Here is an 18230-nt window from a genome sequence, read left to right as displayed (position 1 = left end):
AATTAATACTTCAAACAATTAGCGGGCAGAGGTATCCTCTGAAACCAATACATCTAAACACAGTGATCAGTTGTGCATTTTAAACCTATTGGACAAGCCCATTACTATTAGAACAAACATGTTTTTGGTGCAGTTGTCAATGTTTATAAGTTGACTACTGAGATATTTAAATGGAGTGGTTTGAGATGGCAGAAGCAGAATGCAGTTTAATCAGATTTCAGTACAGAGCACATTGCACCAGTTTTTACAGTTATTTCAGTTCAGTTCAGTTCATAAAACTTTTATTCGGTTATCTCATGGCAAAACCATAAAAAGTACAGAAATAAAATATAGCAATACATATAAAAATCTAAATATTTTGATGCATTTAAAAACTGTTAATCATTTAAAAACCATTACTAAAAATAATTCATTAAGATACTGTACATGAGGACAAAAAATCAAGCAGACAGAAGCTCAAGCTTTACAGCGAGGTTTTAGACACAATTTTAAAAAGCAAGCTACACACTTGGCTACATATTGGGAATCCAATGACTGCAATGCCAGGTAAGCGGGCCGGCATGTTCTCAGGCCCATTTTGCGAAGTAGGGGAATGATCCAGCGCTTGCGCGGGAGCTCGTAATATCTACAGAATAGAGTTACGTGCAATGTAGACTGGGGTAATATACCATCACATGGGCATTTCATTAGGTGGTGCGACCAGTCCTGCTCATTAGGAAAGGTAACTAAGCGAAAAAAAGAATTAAATCTGAACCTGGTCAAAACATATTTTTCGTGATTAGATAGGTGGAATTTTAGGTATGGTTGAATACCAAAGGCGGTCTGAACCGATAGGATCTGTACATTTGAGGCTTTAATTATTTCTTGGGAAAGACGCAAATCTCGGAGATGGATTAGGCAAAGTTTTTTCAGGTCTTTCCTGGTGATATCTGTCATTGTCATGGGTTCTGAGAAATAAGTTGTACAGTTCAAATCCTTAAGGAAATTGGAGACGTATAGAAGCCAATGGATTTTGCTCCAATTTGCCAGGGCTAAGCAGTCCGTTATCAATGAACGGGTTAGATGACATTGCATTTTGGTCCAAATACGGTGCCACAACAGAATCGGCTGGTATCTGATGTTATCTGTCAGGTAGCCGATACCCAGCTCGATGTGGCAACCATATATTGGGGCACTTTGGGGAAGTGCCAATAAGTACTTTAGGAACCCGTTTTGAACCGTTTGTAAGTTATCTACGGGAGCGTAACCCCAAACCCCTGCACCGTAGGTTGCTACGCTGTGGCATTTAGCGTGGTAGATTTTAAGCAACTCTGCTGGGGCAGGTTTACCCAGTTTCCTCGAAAAGGAAACAAGAGCTGAGCTTGCTCTCTGAAAAAGTAGCTTTTTACTTATCATGGCTTGTTTCCAAGATAGTCTGTCGTCCATTAAGATTCCTAAATAAGGATATTCCCTGGTGCGTTCCAACCTAACTTGTACAATGAAAACTGGTTTGGGGTTCTTCGCCCTAGGGCCGATGTGCATAACAAAGGTTTTATTTTTGTTCACTTTCAATCCTAAAGAGAGCATAAAATGACAGTATTTATCTAATTGTATTTGTAACTGATTTAATGTTCTGACTAAAATTACGGAGTGGTCCGCGTATAGCAAAGCGGGAATAGGGCGGTGATTAATAGATGGAAGATCCTGACTCCCTTCAAGCATGGCCGCTTCCAGCCCATTGGTGTAAAGATTGAATAAGAAGGGAGCCAGGACACAACCCTGTCTAACACCTTTTATTTACTGGAAAAGATGGAGATAATTTGCCGCCAATCTCATATCTCACACATGCGGTAGCATCGGAGTAGAGTTCGCGGAGAAATTGGATAAGATGGGGGTCTACCCCAATTCACAGAGAATGGACCACAGCCTTGAGTGAATAACGCAGTCAAATGCTGCAAAAAGTTATTTCAAGATGACGGCTCTTCTCGTCAATTCTGTGAAATTCCTACTATGGCGGGGTAATGTGCTCAATTAGTTTTTACGTTGAAAGGTGCTCCTGCCGGATTGTTGATGCAAGGCCCGTTTTTAGTTTGCGCATTAGAACTTTTTAACATATGCTTGTTTGAGATTGCAGTCATGCACGGGTCTCAAAAAGCTGAGCTTAGTTTAGTGGCTTATTGGTCGGAGTGCGTGGCTGGCACGTAAAAGGTTTGATTCCTGATTCATCCTTTATTTCTTCAGAGAGAGACTGAATACCCTCAATTGGCAACATTAAAACTTCTTAATTGCTCTGCCATAATTGTGTACAGTCTTAAATATAACATAGTGTTGTTAGCATCCCATATTGAGCCGTTATTTAGGAGATAGGTTTTAATTATTATATAAGACTCACAGCATATACAGTATAAAAACCTCTAAACATATCAATGTTAAATCCTGGATGGGCAATGTGCTTTATAAAATACATATTTTGATACTAATTACTTAAGAATGCCTTCCTGTAGAATGACCACGTTCTCTATAATGGTGGTTCCTAAATATCCATACTAATTATAGGAAAAAGTGTGATGCACTTGTTGGAATATGTACACAAAGAGTGTATTTTCCTGTACATTGTTTTTGTACTGGTATCATTATGGTCAAAATCATTCTGCATTTGATAGTCAATGGTTTAGTTTGACAGCAGAGTAAGCGTTCACAAGTATTTTACTGTCAAACTACACAAGTTTGAAATGGCAGGACTCAGTGATGCAGTGTGTGTGTATATATGTGTCTATATGTGTGTGCAATATATATACACACAAGGCAGTGCTGTTGTTACTGTATTGCCTTTCCATAGACTACGAGTAACCAATCGTAGAGATTCATGCTTTTGGCAGTAGCGATGTCTTTCAGGTTGTACATAAATTATATGCACATCCAACTATCCTGAGTATAGGCACCAGACATGGGCATTGTCACCAGAGCTATCCCTTAGGTGATAATGCTCCTTCCAATGTACATAAACTCGATTTGTCACCAAACCGTGTCTGATCGGGAAGGGGAGAGTGAATTTTAAGGACATAGGATATTATCTCTCAGTATAAATATAATCACACCAAAGGGTATCCTATCGCCTCTAGCCCATGGTTATACAGAACGTATCTAGAGGATGGCAATTGGTTATGTATGAAGCTTCTCACCCACTCTTGGTGACATGCTTCATCATCGGGTCTTATGCTGGTCCCTAAAAACCAGGATGGGATCAACCATTGTCCATGGAGCACTTTGAGAAATTCTATCTGCCAGTCTCATTGGAACACCCAGGCATCCCCCTTTTTAGGTCTCATCTCTAAAACAGCGCTCATGCGCTGTCTCAAAGCAAGACATGTATCTACAATGTGGGCCTCTGCAACCTTCCTCGCTCCATTTGCCAAGGCTTTTAAGTTGAGAAGTGAGTTTATAATTGACACACCAGAGCACACAATCCCACACCACATAATTCTACACTCAGTAAACACTACATAATTACTAGCCACATAATTCCATTGCACACCATGCTACAAATGTCCTAATGCACATAACTAAATAACAACAACAAAAGAGTGACACAGTGTGCAAAGACAGTGGAGGAATCAAGCGTGCTTGTTTCGTCCAAATAATTCCCTGATTATAATTTCAATGTCACAAAACGAGATGAATCAAGTGGAAAAAAAGAAAATACATATTTCTTTAAAAAGAACCCTCACTCACCAACCTGGTTGGTGACATGCTTCATCATTGGGTTCCCACTGGGGAGACCAAATGTCCCCCCAGTGTGCTGCGACGCCTGACTTACAGCGGAGCTGGTTCTTTTCTTTGTGAGAAAGTGATAATAATGTGAGTGATTTAAAAGATGACCAACTGTACCCGGTATTCACTTTAATAGAGGGCCAACCAGCATCAAATAAAAACAAGTGAGGTGGACAGTTCAGAGTTTGTAAATTTGAAACCCCGTGTTCTATGAAATACAGGTCAACATGTTTCTATATTGAGCTTAATTCGCTCGGCATTCTTCAGGACCAAAGTTTTTAACCTCCGGTGGTATGCGCGCAATAAGGCGCACCCTCCCGTGGGGATATGTATGTGAAAAATTGATACAACTCACAGACCTACCCGTGGGGGCTCACTCAGACGTCACTAGGGCCCGCAATCTGAAAAATAGAAAGGGTAATGCAAAAAAACATCAAATAGGAACACCAACATACTACACTCCATTAGTGAATAGCCTGTCGTCTCTATCATTATTATTCAATTGGTACACATTATCCCATATAAAATACCAACAATCACCCTTCTGTGACAGACAAAAGCAAGGATCTCCGGTTCGGAGATAGCCGCGATAATTAACCCCAGACTTGTGGGAGTTTTCGTAGTGTCAAACAACTATAACTCTCAGTGTGTTTGAAAGCGCATTCTAATATATGAATTTAAACATGCGCTACTAAATACCTCTTTTATTAAATTGTACCCTCGTTTAACATAGAAATTTTCATAAAAAGTGCATGCCCCCATAAATAATACTCAATCCCAAGAATATCACAGGATGTGTTTAGACAGCAGACGGAAAATCATAGCCAGAGGTTAAAAAACTCATTATATACAATGAAATTTGACGCTACTTGGGCTCACACGGCAGGGGTAATCTTCACGCCGTGCTCTGTCTTTGCAGCGAAAAACAAATGGAAAACAGCTTTGTTTAGTACAATGCCCCAGCCATTCTTCAGAATACCTTAAATTCAGGATCACACTGGTTCTTACTTGCAAGCCGGCGACTCCCCGCAGGCTACGTACTCCGAAGCACTTCCGTGGCCCGAAATGCATGAGACGTCAACGAGATGCGGAAGAGAAATACATCTCGTTGCGGTCACGTGTGCGCCCGTCTTAGCAGTGTCGTTACGTCATCGGAACTTAAAGGGGAAGTGATCTTTTCATGTTAAAAGCCGACCAAATATCTTTAACGATATATTGGAGGTTCGAAATGAATTTTCTTTATTTACATTAGCAATTTGTTTGTTGAAACATTCCTTCCTCTGAAACGTTCTGTGTGATACATTTTAAAATTGATAATAAAGGTTTTTGTATCCATGAAGGTCTCCTAGTATAGTCAAACTGTTTTTTGTGTTTGAAGTAACTTTATTAATAAATGTACTCACAGGAATGAGACAATATTACCAAGGTTCTTAATGCAGACCTATTTACCCGTATGGCTCCTAAGTCAGATTATATGGAACATTAAAGGCCGACAAAGGGCATTTTCAACTTCTAGGAAACCACGCTCATTATTCCCAATACTCATTAGTGTGACATTGACAAAAATGGTTAGGGAAAAATTAGACAAAAGCCAGGAAAGAAGGGTCAATTGTAACCCGCAATTAAATGGCCCAAATAGCTGGTAATACTTAATTATACCCCTCAATTCACCTCTCCTTTCATAGTCAAATGCAGGTGACTAATGCGGAGCGAGAAACTTAACAGGGACATTACGCTCTGGGGATAGCATGCAAGTTAACATGGTACGTTAGTGAATAGTTATAGATGCCATGTTCTGTTTCTGGTGGTGTCTTAACGTCTCATCACTGTGCCCCAGGGGATATCATCATTCAGGCCTGACGATAAATCCACCTTTGCTCTTATTCAAATAAGCCACTTTCCGTACCACTAACAAGTTGTTCAATAATCGTCCATCTGATGTCATTTGGTGTATGTTTCATTTCCAAAAAGTGGGTCGTTAGTTTGGTGGCCTTTCTCTGACAGCGAATATTGCTGAGATGTTCGCAGATGCGTAATTTGATACATCTTTTCGTCATCCCCACATATTTTAATCCACATGGACAGACCATCAGATCTATCGCATTGCATGTGTTGCAATTAGTGTGATTGCGCTGTTGCCACTGTTTCCCAGGTTCAAGAGTCAGAGTCCTAGTATTGGTGGTTAAGTGGCAAACACTACAATTCCCACAGGGAAAATGCCCTGTCACCGGGGGGAGGCCCCAAGCATTCAAAACTGATCCCTCTCCTTCTTTGTTTGTACTAGTTAGAGGCGGCAGACCCGAGAGCAGAGGACGGCCCGGGACCAGGGTTCGATTCCCGGCGCGGCAGGTTTCTGGACCAGGGTCAGCGGACTCGATAATTCTCTCGCCTCGGTGCCCACTCTGATCAGCGATCACACTCGGCAACTCTGGGCATTAGCTTGCCTCATCTTCACTAACGGCCCCACCAGACTGCCGGGGATGCCTGGTCTCACCCTGGAGATACCCATTAAGGGACCATCTCTCAGGGAAGCCAGGAAGGGTTTCGCAGCGGTCGAAGCGCCTTGGGACCCTACGGGTAAGTAGTGCGCTATATAAATGCCAATACATTACATACATACATTACATTACATTACATTTCTTTGGGCGAGTGTGTACTAGTGAGTCCTTAAGACTCCTTGCCCGTCTGTAAGAAAAGAGCGGTTTACCCCAATCGTGTTTATTGCTCGTGAGGATGTTCCAATGTTTGTTGATGCGGCTTACTCCATTAGACACTGGGTTATATGTAGTCACACATGTTAAGGGGACCTCTGCCTCATTTATTTTGGGATAGGTTTCAAGCAGGGCATCCCTGTGTTGATCTTTTGCTCTTTTACAACTTTTATTTAAGATCTTTTTAGGGTATCCTCTGAGTTGTAGTTTATTTGTCAAGTCATAAGCCTGTTCTTTAAAATCAGTCAATTCGCTACAATTCCTTTTAATGCAAAGGTACTGACCAAAAGGAAGATTCTCCCTCAAAGGTCGAAGATGAAAGCTGGAAAAATGAAGGAGATTATTTTTTGTGGTAGGCTTATAATAGGTTTTGGTCCGTATCTGATCCCCATCCTTAATGATGGTCACATCCAAAAAGACAATACTGTTTGTCGCATGTTCATGTGTGAATCTGAGGTGGGGGTCACAGGTGTTGATCCGATCAAAAAAGTAGAATAAGATGTTCTCCTCCCCCTTCCAGACCATCAAAACATCATCAATGTAACATTGCCGCAGAATTAAATTTGCTGAAAGTCAGTATGTATTTGCATTCAAAATTGTAAACATGCAACCTCGCCACACTTGGGGCAAATGTACTGCCCAAGGATGTCCCTGTGGATTGAAGGTAAATGTCCCCTTCATATTCAAAAAAGTTTTCTTTGAATGCCAAGGTTGCACAATCCACTACAAACGAACAGGAGGTGGAGAAATCCCATGTGGACTGGTCCAAAGCCTCAGCTATCACCTGACAGTGTCATCCTGAGGAATGCACGTGTATAGACTTTCAATGTCTAATGTTACCAGAAAGCATGGTTCCTCTGGCATCTTGATGGTTCCTAACATAGCTAGTAGACTCTTAGTGTCTTTGATGTATGTGCTCGTTGTTTGTATGATTGGTCTCAGGAAAAAATCACAATACTTCGACAGGGGTTCTAACAGTGAACCTATACCCGAGATGATCGGGCAACCCGGGGGGAGGGAGTACGTTTTTGTGTGTCTTGGGCAGCGTATAAAAATACGGAATCTTGCCTTCTGATGACATCAAAAAATCTGCCTCACGTTTTGTGATTAAGCCATCTCTTTCAGCTGTCGTCACTACTTCACAAATGTCACTCCTAAGAGAGGCTGATGGATCTTCTCTAAGAAGCACATAGTTGTTGTTGTTGCTCAATAGTCGTTTGCACTCGCGGTCAAAGTTTTCCACATTTTGGATGACTATTCCTCCACTTTTGTCAGCACTCTTAATCACTATTTTAGTGTTGTTCTGAAGTGATTGTATAGCTTGAAATTCTGTTAAGTTCTTAAAGAGGAAATGTTCTTCTAATGCCTCCACTTCATGAAAAACAGCTTGTTCAAAAGCTAACAATTCTGGGGGTACTGTATGTGGCAGAGGAGTGAAATGTGACTTCAATTTGAAACCTGTGTCGCTTGAAATGTTCTGCACATAACTCCATTTAACACCACACAATTCCACAACAAACGATTGCACTCCATCCTACATAAGTCCACTCCACAACTCAGATCCACCCCACTCCATTACTCGTAGCTAAAAAAAACGTTAACATTGACAACGCCTATAGCATTTGGGGTGCCGATACCTATTGGCTTTGCCAATGCTTGTTGTTTAATAGTGGGTGTGTATGGTATGATTAAAAAAAATCCATGTGAGTATGAGATATAACGACCATACCCCTTATTTTTTATGTCGATCTTAGGTAGCACATGTGGTGTCTCTCAAGACATGCTGTATTCACTCTGTGGGCTTACAGCTCACCTATTGCTTTTACATTCCTCACTTTAATTGTTCTTCAAAAAAGCTTGCTCGCTAGTGGTTAATCCTTCTTCAGTGTCCCGCCTTCTTGTCATATGTAGCCTCTTTCGGAACAGCGCCTAACTTTCCATATCTTTAAGCTGTCATCTTTGTGTTGTTTTTCAGGAACCTTCTTTTTTTGCACTCCGAGCTCCTTTGGGATATGTTCACGCCCCAGTGCGGCACCACAGCTGGTCATCACCACTGCAGTGATTACTGCTTGTGTCAAACGACTGTTCGTATTGCGCACAGGTCTTTTTCTATGGGTCAGAGACATTTGTCAGGACAGTCATAAGTAACCCCGGAATTAAGCTGTGTCATCAGTTAAATAACGTCTGTTGTTCTATTCCCTTTCAGCATGGAAGTACAGCACAAGACATATACATGGTTACTTGCCCCGTTGATTTGATCATTTTAGCTATGTTCTTATAATAGAAAGAATCTGTGCATTCACGCCTAACTTTTCTAACAGCATATGTTGTTATACATATCGTATGTAACCTCAGGAAAAGTGGCACAGCACACTACAAAACATGCAAAAGCGATTATACTGCTGTGTTCCATCAGGAGCAGACATTCATTCATAGGTGCAGGATGTGGAACATAGTGACAAATGTGACAATTCATTGAACGTTTTTTCATCATTATTACCTATTTTTGAAGTGCGTCTATCTATCCAAGTGTTGGGTATAATCTTTGGTGTATGTCACAGCAAAACAGCTCAGCATACTGTGAAAAAAAGTGATTGAATGATAAACACATTGACATAGCTTCTTACCTCATTTGGGGATTGCATTATGCTACATTGGAGGAGGGACATGCCCCTGTAGTCACACACAGCTAGTTTTCAGTTGTAATGTTAAGGAGTTTTAGTATATTTAAGTAACTAGCAGCCCGTCCCGACTTCCGGGGATGAAATCTAATGTCTGCAATGCTTTGAATTTGCAAGGCAAATTTTTTTTTAAACTTATTCTGAATCGCCCCATCACCCGGCTCAGGCCCGCGTTTAAAAAAAAACGTACTCTGAATTGCCTCGTCACCCGGCTCAGCCCACGCAGAAGAATGCATCCACTGTGAAGCTGTGTCCTCAATTCAATATGGGAACGTTTGTGTCCGCTGCAGACGCGAACGTGTTTGTGTGCTCCACCTGACGCTCCGCTCCAGCCGACGGCAATTAGATGCCCCACATCACGTCAACGTGCAACGCCCGCAACAATGGTTAATACAACGCCCACAACAATGGTAAATGCAACGCCCACTTGTATTGGGACGACGCCCACTCGTATTGGCACGGCTCCGCTCCATCCGACGGCAATTACACGCCCCACATCGCATCAACGGCCAACGCCCACAACAATGGTAAATGCAACGCCCCCTCGTAGTCCCAGCAGGCCGCGCCCATCGCTCTATGCACACGCCCATGGCTTTCCAGCATAACGCCCACAACGGACTACTTTTCCCCTAACGTTCTTTCCCCCTTATAATGTACATGGTGGCCCGCTGTATAGCCTATGTCCATCTGCTGCAACTGTCCTTTCCAATGCTGTATTGTGATAGGTGCCGTGGTTCCTGAGATTACCTGCCTCAAAGGTTTGGGCTCTCTTTATAATATTAGTATGGATAGGAGGGAAAAAGGCCTGCATACGGGCTATGAAAACCAGAAGAAGTAAAGTTAGAGCTTTGTGACTGAGGTAAAGTCGAACTTGCGTCATCAAGGGTGCCATGTCCTAGTTCAACACCTATCAAGCTCCCCGATCTCCTCTTATCCCGTGATGTAAAACGGTGCTTAAAAACAATATAAATGGCTGACCTTTCTGCCTCTTTGCCACCCAGCTGCTCATGATTGTGTCATCATGTGATAAGTGTTGTTGTCATTGCATCCCGCCCTGCTTTACATGACCATGTGGAAACAGCATTGCTGCTTCGTAACAAAGCACCTTCTATCCCTATGTGTGAGTTAAGCCTCATGAGAATTGTAGTCCTAGTGTGGCTGTAACCAATGTAGAGTGTGCATCGTAGTTCTCAAGTTAGTAAGGAAGAACAAAAATAAATAAATCCTCGAATCCAAGTCTGATGGTCTTCAAAGTCCTATTATATTCAATTTAAGAAGAGAGTAAGTGCTACCCTATCTATATACAGGCAGGATCGATTCGACCACCTTAATTAGTCCTGTATATTTATTATAATACAGTTAGATATTAAATTATTTCTTTACATTAAATTTGTAACTCGAGATGTCATTTTGCATTGACTCTTGGGTTTTTAATCTACAGACAACACTGTTCACGCTCTAGCAACATTTTTGTTATTTTAATGGTGATTATTACTCTTCTTATCACAATCAATCGTAAATCATTCAGTGTCTGATCCTTTTCTAGAAATGGGCTGTCATTCGGGTTGAGTTCCTGAGGAATCTGATGGTACTCCGGTGTTCACTGATTCTTACCTTCACTTTGCTGGTGGTTATCCCAAAGTATTTTAGTTTACAAGGGTATTCAATCATGTAAACCACTTTAGCCGAATTTCAATTGGTGAGTCGTCTTTTTAGTCAGGTCTGTTTTGACCCACAAGGAGAATGTACACCCAAATTTAGAGTGGGGCGGGGGGTAATACAAGGTTGTGTCCTTGCACCAATTTTATTTTCTCTATTCATTAATGGAACAGATAAATATCTACAGACAATACAGGCAGACGCCTTATGGTGGCAGGTCATTCTATACCCATCTTACTATATGCAGACGATGCCGTATTGTTAGCAAGAACCGCGATAGGCCTACAGAGACTGGACGCGTTCTCTACCTTTATGGTACAGAAGAAAATGGTTATAAATAAGTCCAAAACGTACACTATGATCTGTGGGCCTAAACCGCTCAAAACCTTTTTATTGAAAAAAGTGTTATCCAGACTGTCACTTCCTTTTTGCTATTTAGGTATTTTTTTTTATGGATAACGGCTCTTGGCCTCAACATGTTACAGATACTAGAGCCAAAATGAACAGGGCAACCCAGGGCATTTTTACATTTTCTTCCAAACTAGGGAACTGGCCAACTTATGAGATGGTATCTTTGTATAAAGCCAAAGGCGCAAGCACAGCCCTTTATGGGGCAGGGCTGTGGGGTTATACAAACAATAAGGTCTTGCAAATACAAGAAAACCTCTTTCTGAAACGCTTGCTATATTTACCACCATCAGCTTCTAATACCATTGCACATTATGAGGCAGGGGGAAAGTTCATGGCAGTCCGCCGCCCTGCTGACCCGTGCAACTGTCCCCTCCTTGCCAATCTGCCCAGGGGGCAGAACGGCAACTACATGGTGGGTGTGCAGCATGCTGGTAGGGTGCCAATTAAGCCCCAAAAATACAAACACTTGAGGGAAGTGCTCTGTTAAAAGGAAGCCTGGTGGTTGTGAGCTGGGTGTCAGGCTGAGAGGGGAAAAAATCGGCCAGAATATTTAAACAAGTGAAATAGCGTAGGGACGGCTCAGGATCGGGGCCGGAGTGGTGCCGAAGGATGGGGGTGGGCGGGGAGCGTAGGGATGGCTCAGGCTCGGGGCGGAAGTAATGACAAAGGGTGTGAAGGATGGGGGTGGGCGGGGAGCGTAGGGACGGCTCAGAGGCCTGAGGCAGAGTCCACCATATGGAGAGGGAGGGGGGTGGCAGTGGGAGGGTGATTGATGGGCGGGGCAGTGCTGGGGAAGCCTTTGATGTGGCCTGGCAGCCATGGAGAAATGCTGCTGGCAGTGGGAAGGCTGGGCTGGGCATGCTCGTCCACGAGGAGTCACGTGACTCTCTCGTGCACTGTCCAAAATCCGCCGAATCCGCCTGTTAGGAAAGGAATTTTTTGGGTTGACAACAATAGGTTCCAGTAAACTCGACCTAAAAAAGTACTACTATGAATAGAGGAGCAAGTCTTGACTTACTTGGGGGCCATCTTGGAAAGGCTTTTTCCATTCATTCTGCCCACTGAAAGACATGATGGCTGGGGATGTTTACAGGTATCTATTTAGTAATCATTTGCACTTAACAAAGCTGGAGTGACCAGATTCCTCCCTTGCCATCACTGTTCTCCTCGGATTATGGCCGCCCTGGATGCCAACACCAGCAGCCCGACTGAAGGATCACTCTCTAAAGTGGGCCTCAGTGCTTTTAAGATCACTTATCCACCTAACCTCACTAAGAATGCATCAATAAAACTCAAACACAGCTTAATAAAAAAAAACGTAAACACATATCAGACACATATTTCAGTATGTACAATGGCAACATCATGTCTGACCTAATCTTCTTCACGAACAAGAGAGCCCCGTGGAGAAAAACTCTCATATCATTGTTCCAGTGCAAACAGATAATGAAAACACCCTATGGATTTAGTCTATGCCTTCCTCTCCTATCCACAAAATAGATCTCACCATTATTATCTATAACAATGGGATCGTTCTAAATCAAGCTTCTAATCGAAACCTAAAGCAGTTCAATAAACTTTTTGAAGATCAAAAGCTTTGTAGTTAACAATTCAACCCCATTGCGAGAAGATCCAACACTAACCACCTCAAGGTCACTCCAAATCGATGCTCCCATTTCCTCCTCCTAATTTACCTCCCTCCTCACTCACCACCCTTCCCTTGCCCCTGCCGGTTTCAGAACTGTTCGAATGACATATTTCCCGGCCATTAACCCTATCACCACTTCCAACCTCCTTATCTTTGCTTCCTGGAGCACCTCTAATACTCAGTGACCAACTCCCTCCTCTGGTATCTCCCATTACCGCCTCTGACCCCTCTAACACACATCGACACCTCCACCCCCCACCCCCTCTCTCCAGACCTCCACACTCAATTTCCTCCCCTTTCCCAACACCCAGACTTGTTGGCACGCTTGGACGATATGTCCCTTCAGCTGCACCTTCTCTCCCTCGAACACCATGGTTTGAAAGCCCTCTCACTTGAATATATCCCCTTGTTAAGCCCCCTCCTCTCTAGTCCGAACCGGCCCAGAGCCCCCGCCAGCGCCAGTGACACAACTCTCAGTGACCATCCCTCTTCCCCTACCATCACCAATTCCGTTCCCCTACCTAATGCAGCCTCTCTCCCAAGAAGCACGTCCTGTCTCACGCCCAATGAAATTGACAGCCTTCTCAAGTCTTATTCGTCCAACACGGACATCAACATGAGTCCAAAGGGAATAATTCAAACCATTTATTCTAACCCTAATGGAGAACCCTACCACAAACTCAGTCATAAACAACGATAACCTCAAGATAGTGAACATCATTCGGTCTGCCAACAAACACGCCTCCGAGATACTCGAGCCCATACAACAGAATGAGATAGATATCATTATCCTCACAGAAACTTGGCTCAACCCCTCTCCACTTCAATTCTTGACCTCTTGGTGCCCCCCACTCACAACATAATTCGTCTTGACAGAGTTAAGAAGCTGGGAGGTGGCCTAGCTTGTATACATCGGAGCACGCTTGCGGTCTCCCTCTCAGAGTCCTTTTCGCCAGTAACTTGCAAATACCTTTGTCTCAACATCTCTAGTAGCAATCATCTGGTTTGAAAACTACACACATTCTACCACCCTCAGGCGACAATCTTCCCTTCATTGAACAATTAATGGGAATCATCTCTGGCAATGTTGATTCAGTCCAGTCCCACATCCACCTTGAGGACTTTAACCTTCATTGGTCAAACACTAATGACCAAGCAGTTTCATGCCTCAATTCCTTCTTGAATGATCACAAATTGATTCAACATTGTGACCAGCCTACTCACATTAAAGGGGAAATTCTAGACCTCATCATCTCCAAAGGTCATACCATCTCATTGGACTCTATCATACCATGGTATTGGTCGGACCCTCCCATAATTTCCTTCCATATCAACTCGGGAGTTTATCAGAGTAAGACCCAAACAACCAGACCAAAGATTTGGAAAAGGGACCTCAGAGAAATCAATACAGCTGACCTAGCAACGCGCTGTAATCGTGCCCTCTCTCCCCAATTGGACATAAATATAGTCCATGCTCTCACAGACTTCTACAACTCTTCTATTTCCAGCAGCATGGATTCTACGGCCCCACTCCAACTAAATAATGCACCTACAAAAATATCTAAACCTTGGTTCAATGGCAACCTAAACTCGGAATGTCGCAATCTAAGGGCCATAGAACGTTCCTGGAGATCCACTCCATCTGCGGACCATCTAAAAATCCTTAGAGCAGCAAGAAGTTCTTATAACAAACAAAGACCACTAAGGCGGAATATTTCAGATTCCAACTTAACCAAATTGGCTAATCGACCCAAGAAACAGTTTGAACTGGTTAAGTAACAATCGGTCGAACCCCCTAATCGATCAGCTTTGGAAGTCAGACCTCCCTCATGTGGTGATCTGGCTGCCTTTTTTACTGAGAAAACTAGACTTATTAACATTGATCTGGAAACCAGGAGAGCTCTATTGCTACCCAATGAACCTGCACCCCCCCTGGCCTTACTAGGCAAGGCAGCACCATGTAGCTTGGGTATCTAGAACAACGCTTCCTGCAAAACCTTTACCCTCCTCAATGAAAATGATATCAAAAAGGTTCTTCGGAGTATCAACCCATCTAAGCACTTCAGTGACCTGTTACCACCTACCATCTGCAAAGTAATTAAGGATGAAATCTCCCCCTTCTGGACAAAGATAGTCAATGCATCTCTGTCACAAGGCACAATCCCAGTATGCCTAAAAGAGGCTCAGGTAACACCTATATTAAAAAAACACAGCTGATAGTACAGATCTTAACAACTTCCGACCTATCTCCAGCATCCCCACTCTAGCCAGTCACAACTATGTGCGCACATCGAAAATTTCTATCTCCTGGACCAACACCAATCTGGCTTTCGTAGTGGGCAAAGCACTTAATTTGCTCTCACTCATGTGATGGATGACCTCTTAATAATGCTTGATCGAAATTAATCCTGCCTCCTTTTCCTACTTGACCTTTCCTCCGCATTTGACACTGTCAATCATGACACCCTCCTATTCGTCCTGGAGCATAGGTTGGGTGGGCCTTTCTGGTCAGGTGCTGCATTGGTTCTCGTCCTTCCTGCAGCACAGGTCCCAAAGAGTTAAAGCGAACCACTCACTCTCCCAGCCATCCCCAGTCAGCATGGGGGTTCCCCAAGGGTCCTCCTTCTCTCCCATTCTCTTCAATTTGTTCCTGGAACCATTAGCTAATGTTCTAAAATCCTTGGACATTCGCTTCCATATGTATGCAGACCACACCCAAATCTATCTGAAAATCTCCTCCCCGATGACATCATGTCACTCGACTCCACCCTACTGACTACCCAAAACTGGTTACCTGAGAACCACCTTTTGCTAAACACCTCTAAAACAGAATTCCTCCTCATTTCTCCCCCAAAACATACTTAAAATAGACCTCTGGATGAACCAACTCACCGCCTTCAACTGCTCCCACCGCATTATCGACTCCGCTAAATCTCTAGGAATCACCCTGGACAAGCATCTGAATATGAAGACTCATATTTGCAACATGTGCAAGGGAGCTAACCACCTTCCGAGAACACTCTGGAATCTCAAACCTTTCCTACCTCAAGCAGATTTCAAGCAAGTGGTCCAAGCACTTGTTTTGCCGAGGCTTGACTATGGCAGTGCTACGCTATGTGGCCTCCCTAAATACACTTTTGCCCCCATAAAGGCTTCACTGGACGCGGCAGCCAGATTGATTACGGGCACCAAGCAAAATTCCCACATCTCCCCTGTTTTAAAATGTCTAAACTGGCTGCCCTATGAAGCTAGAATTCAACTGAAGATTGCCTGCCTATCGCACAAAGCCCTCCACTTCAAAACCCCCATCTACCTTGCGCAAAAGCTAGAACTATCCGGAGGGGGTAGACCGTCAAGGAGTGCTAATTCCCTCCTCTTGAAACCTCAGATCTTCCACAAAAAGAGAACATGCCAACGAGCCTTCTCTGGCTCTGCTCCAAACATTTGGAACTCTCTTCCACCGGAAATTTGTAGAATCTCTTCCAAGGTTGCTTTCAAACTGGAAGCAATTAGATTCCTCATGAAGAAGTTCTAACTTTAACATGAGGGGCAATTGTTAGCTCTAATCACATCGGACATACTATAGTATTGGTTATTATTCCTGTATATGAATATTGTATTTGTATTGGTTATTATTCCTGTATATGATTATTGTTTTTGCTCCCCTTATGTCATTATGCTCCATCGTCTAGCCCATTCTTCGTTCACCCAGGTTGATAAATTATCTTTTATGTATGCACTATTTGATTCAATGCCTATTAGATTCCCCATTTGACTCCTGTTTTGATCTGTTACCTTCCTTTCCCTCAAATTGTAAAGCGCTCTGATATCTTTCGGGGTCAAGTTTTTTTATTGATTTTTTTTATTATTTATTTATTGATTTTGTTGCAACAACAAACAATATCATGTCATGGTACTACCTCACACACAAACGGCCCAGGGCCGACCAAAGATGTTCTATGCATCATTAACACAGCCGTTAAGCCAACAACCCTCAGCGGGCAGGCGGCGATGATATATATTAGTAAATCTCAATATTTGTACATCCAGACATTCAGCAAAGTGTTCCAAGCGGAACCCCCCAAGTATATAAACTATGTAACACGCTATACTTGAGTGTCTAGCAAGCGTTAGCGACCCAATATACCTACCACACTCTCCCTATTGCCCCCCATGAAACACAACTCTCTGATACACTCTAAGGAGCGCCACTGTCACAGACTGCGAAGCACCCTGCTCACCGCCCTGGGCGCCTGTGGCACCCAACTCCTCCGCATTGTCCACTCCCCCTCCCGCACTCTCCTTTTGACCCTCTTTGCCTAGCCTATAGGCAGTATATAAACCCCAGAAATGTTATGGTCTAGTTCTAGGTGGTAGAAGCTCGCTGCAGTGTTCTGACTGCGTGCAGCAGTACAACATGTCATGGGACCATTGTTGGAGGGTCGGGACTGAACCCCTTATCCAAAACATCGCCACCATCCGTTTGGCCACAAGGAGCCCCATATCTACCATCCTTCGCAGCTCCTTGGGTAATTTCTTGGAGTATCCCAGCAGCGCCGCCATAGGATCAGGGTCGAGTTCAGTTTCCACCACACTCCCCAGTTCTCTGAATATTTTAACCCAATATTCGTATATACCCAGGCAGTGCCAAGCTAAATGCAGAAAATCCGCCATCTGCGTTTGGCATCTTTTGCATGACACATCTGCCTGGAGTCGATACAGACAAAGTCTCTCTGGAGTATAATAGGTCCTATTGAGGTACTTGAAGTGGACAAGCCTGTGCCGACCATGTAGCGAAATCCTTCTAGTGTTCATGCAACAGTAAGTCCATGTGTCGTCGTCAATCGGCCTCTGCAAGTCGCGCTGCCAAGCACGTCGGGCCGCGGTGTATCTATTTTCCCTAGGCGCTATTGCTAGCTTGTATATAGCAGTTATCAGTTTGCAAGGAGACTTCGTCTTAATCACATAGGAAAATTCTCGGACTTCAGGGGGCTCAGCCAGGTCTTCCCCCAGCATGGCGCGCAAGGCCCCGTGAACCCAATGATACTGTAATCTATAGAGCAAATCATTCACGCCCGCTGCGCCCTCCACCTGCTCCCATGTCTTAACCACCCCATCCTGAAAAAGATCTCCAGCCTCTACTATCATCAAAGAGTGCAACGCCTGTAAAACTCCCCTATCCCTACAAGGCTCTAGCCAGCGGACCCTCTCTATAGGCATTGCCGGGGAATACAATAAGATTCCATCCAGCTGCTGCAATATATTGTACCAGGCATGTCTGGTAGAGTTTATAGAGTCTTAAATGCCAGTTCTACGATTCAAAGGCTCAAATATCATGGCCGTCAGAGGAAGAGGTTCTGCAAACATTCT

The 18230-nt window shown here is 43.5% G+C and overlaps 1 protein-coding gene across 1 annotated transcript in view; it reads left to right on the top strand.

Moving 5' to 3' along the window:
* Window positions 1-18230, top strand: part of TMEM165 (transmembrane protein 165) — a 155217-nt gene that overhangs the window by 501 nt on the left and 136486 nt on the right. The window lies entirely within an intron of this gene.

This window comes from Lissotriton vulgaris, chromosome 3_1, assembly GCF_964263255.1.
Source record: "Lissotriton vulgaris chromosome 3_1, aLisVul1.2, whole genome shotgun sequence".
Taxonomy (NCBI): domain Eukaryota; kingdom Metazoa; phylum Chordata; class Amphibia; order Caudata; family Salamandridae; genus Lissotriton; species Lissotriton vulgaris.
The sequence above is the reverse complement of the archived record's forward strand: the minus strand, read 5'-3'. Positions and strand labels throughout refer to the sequence as shown.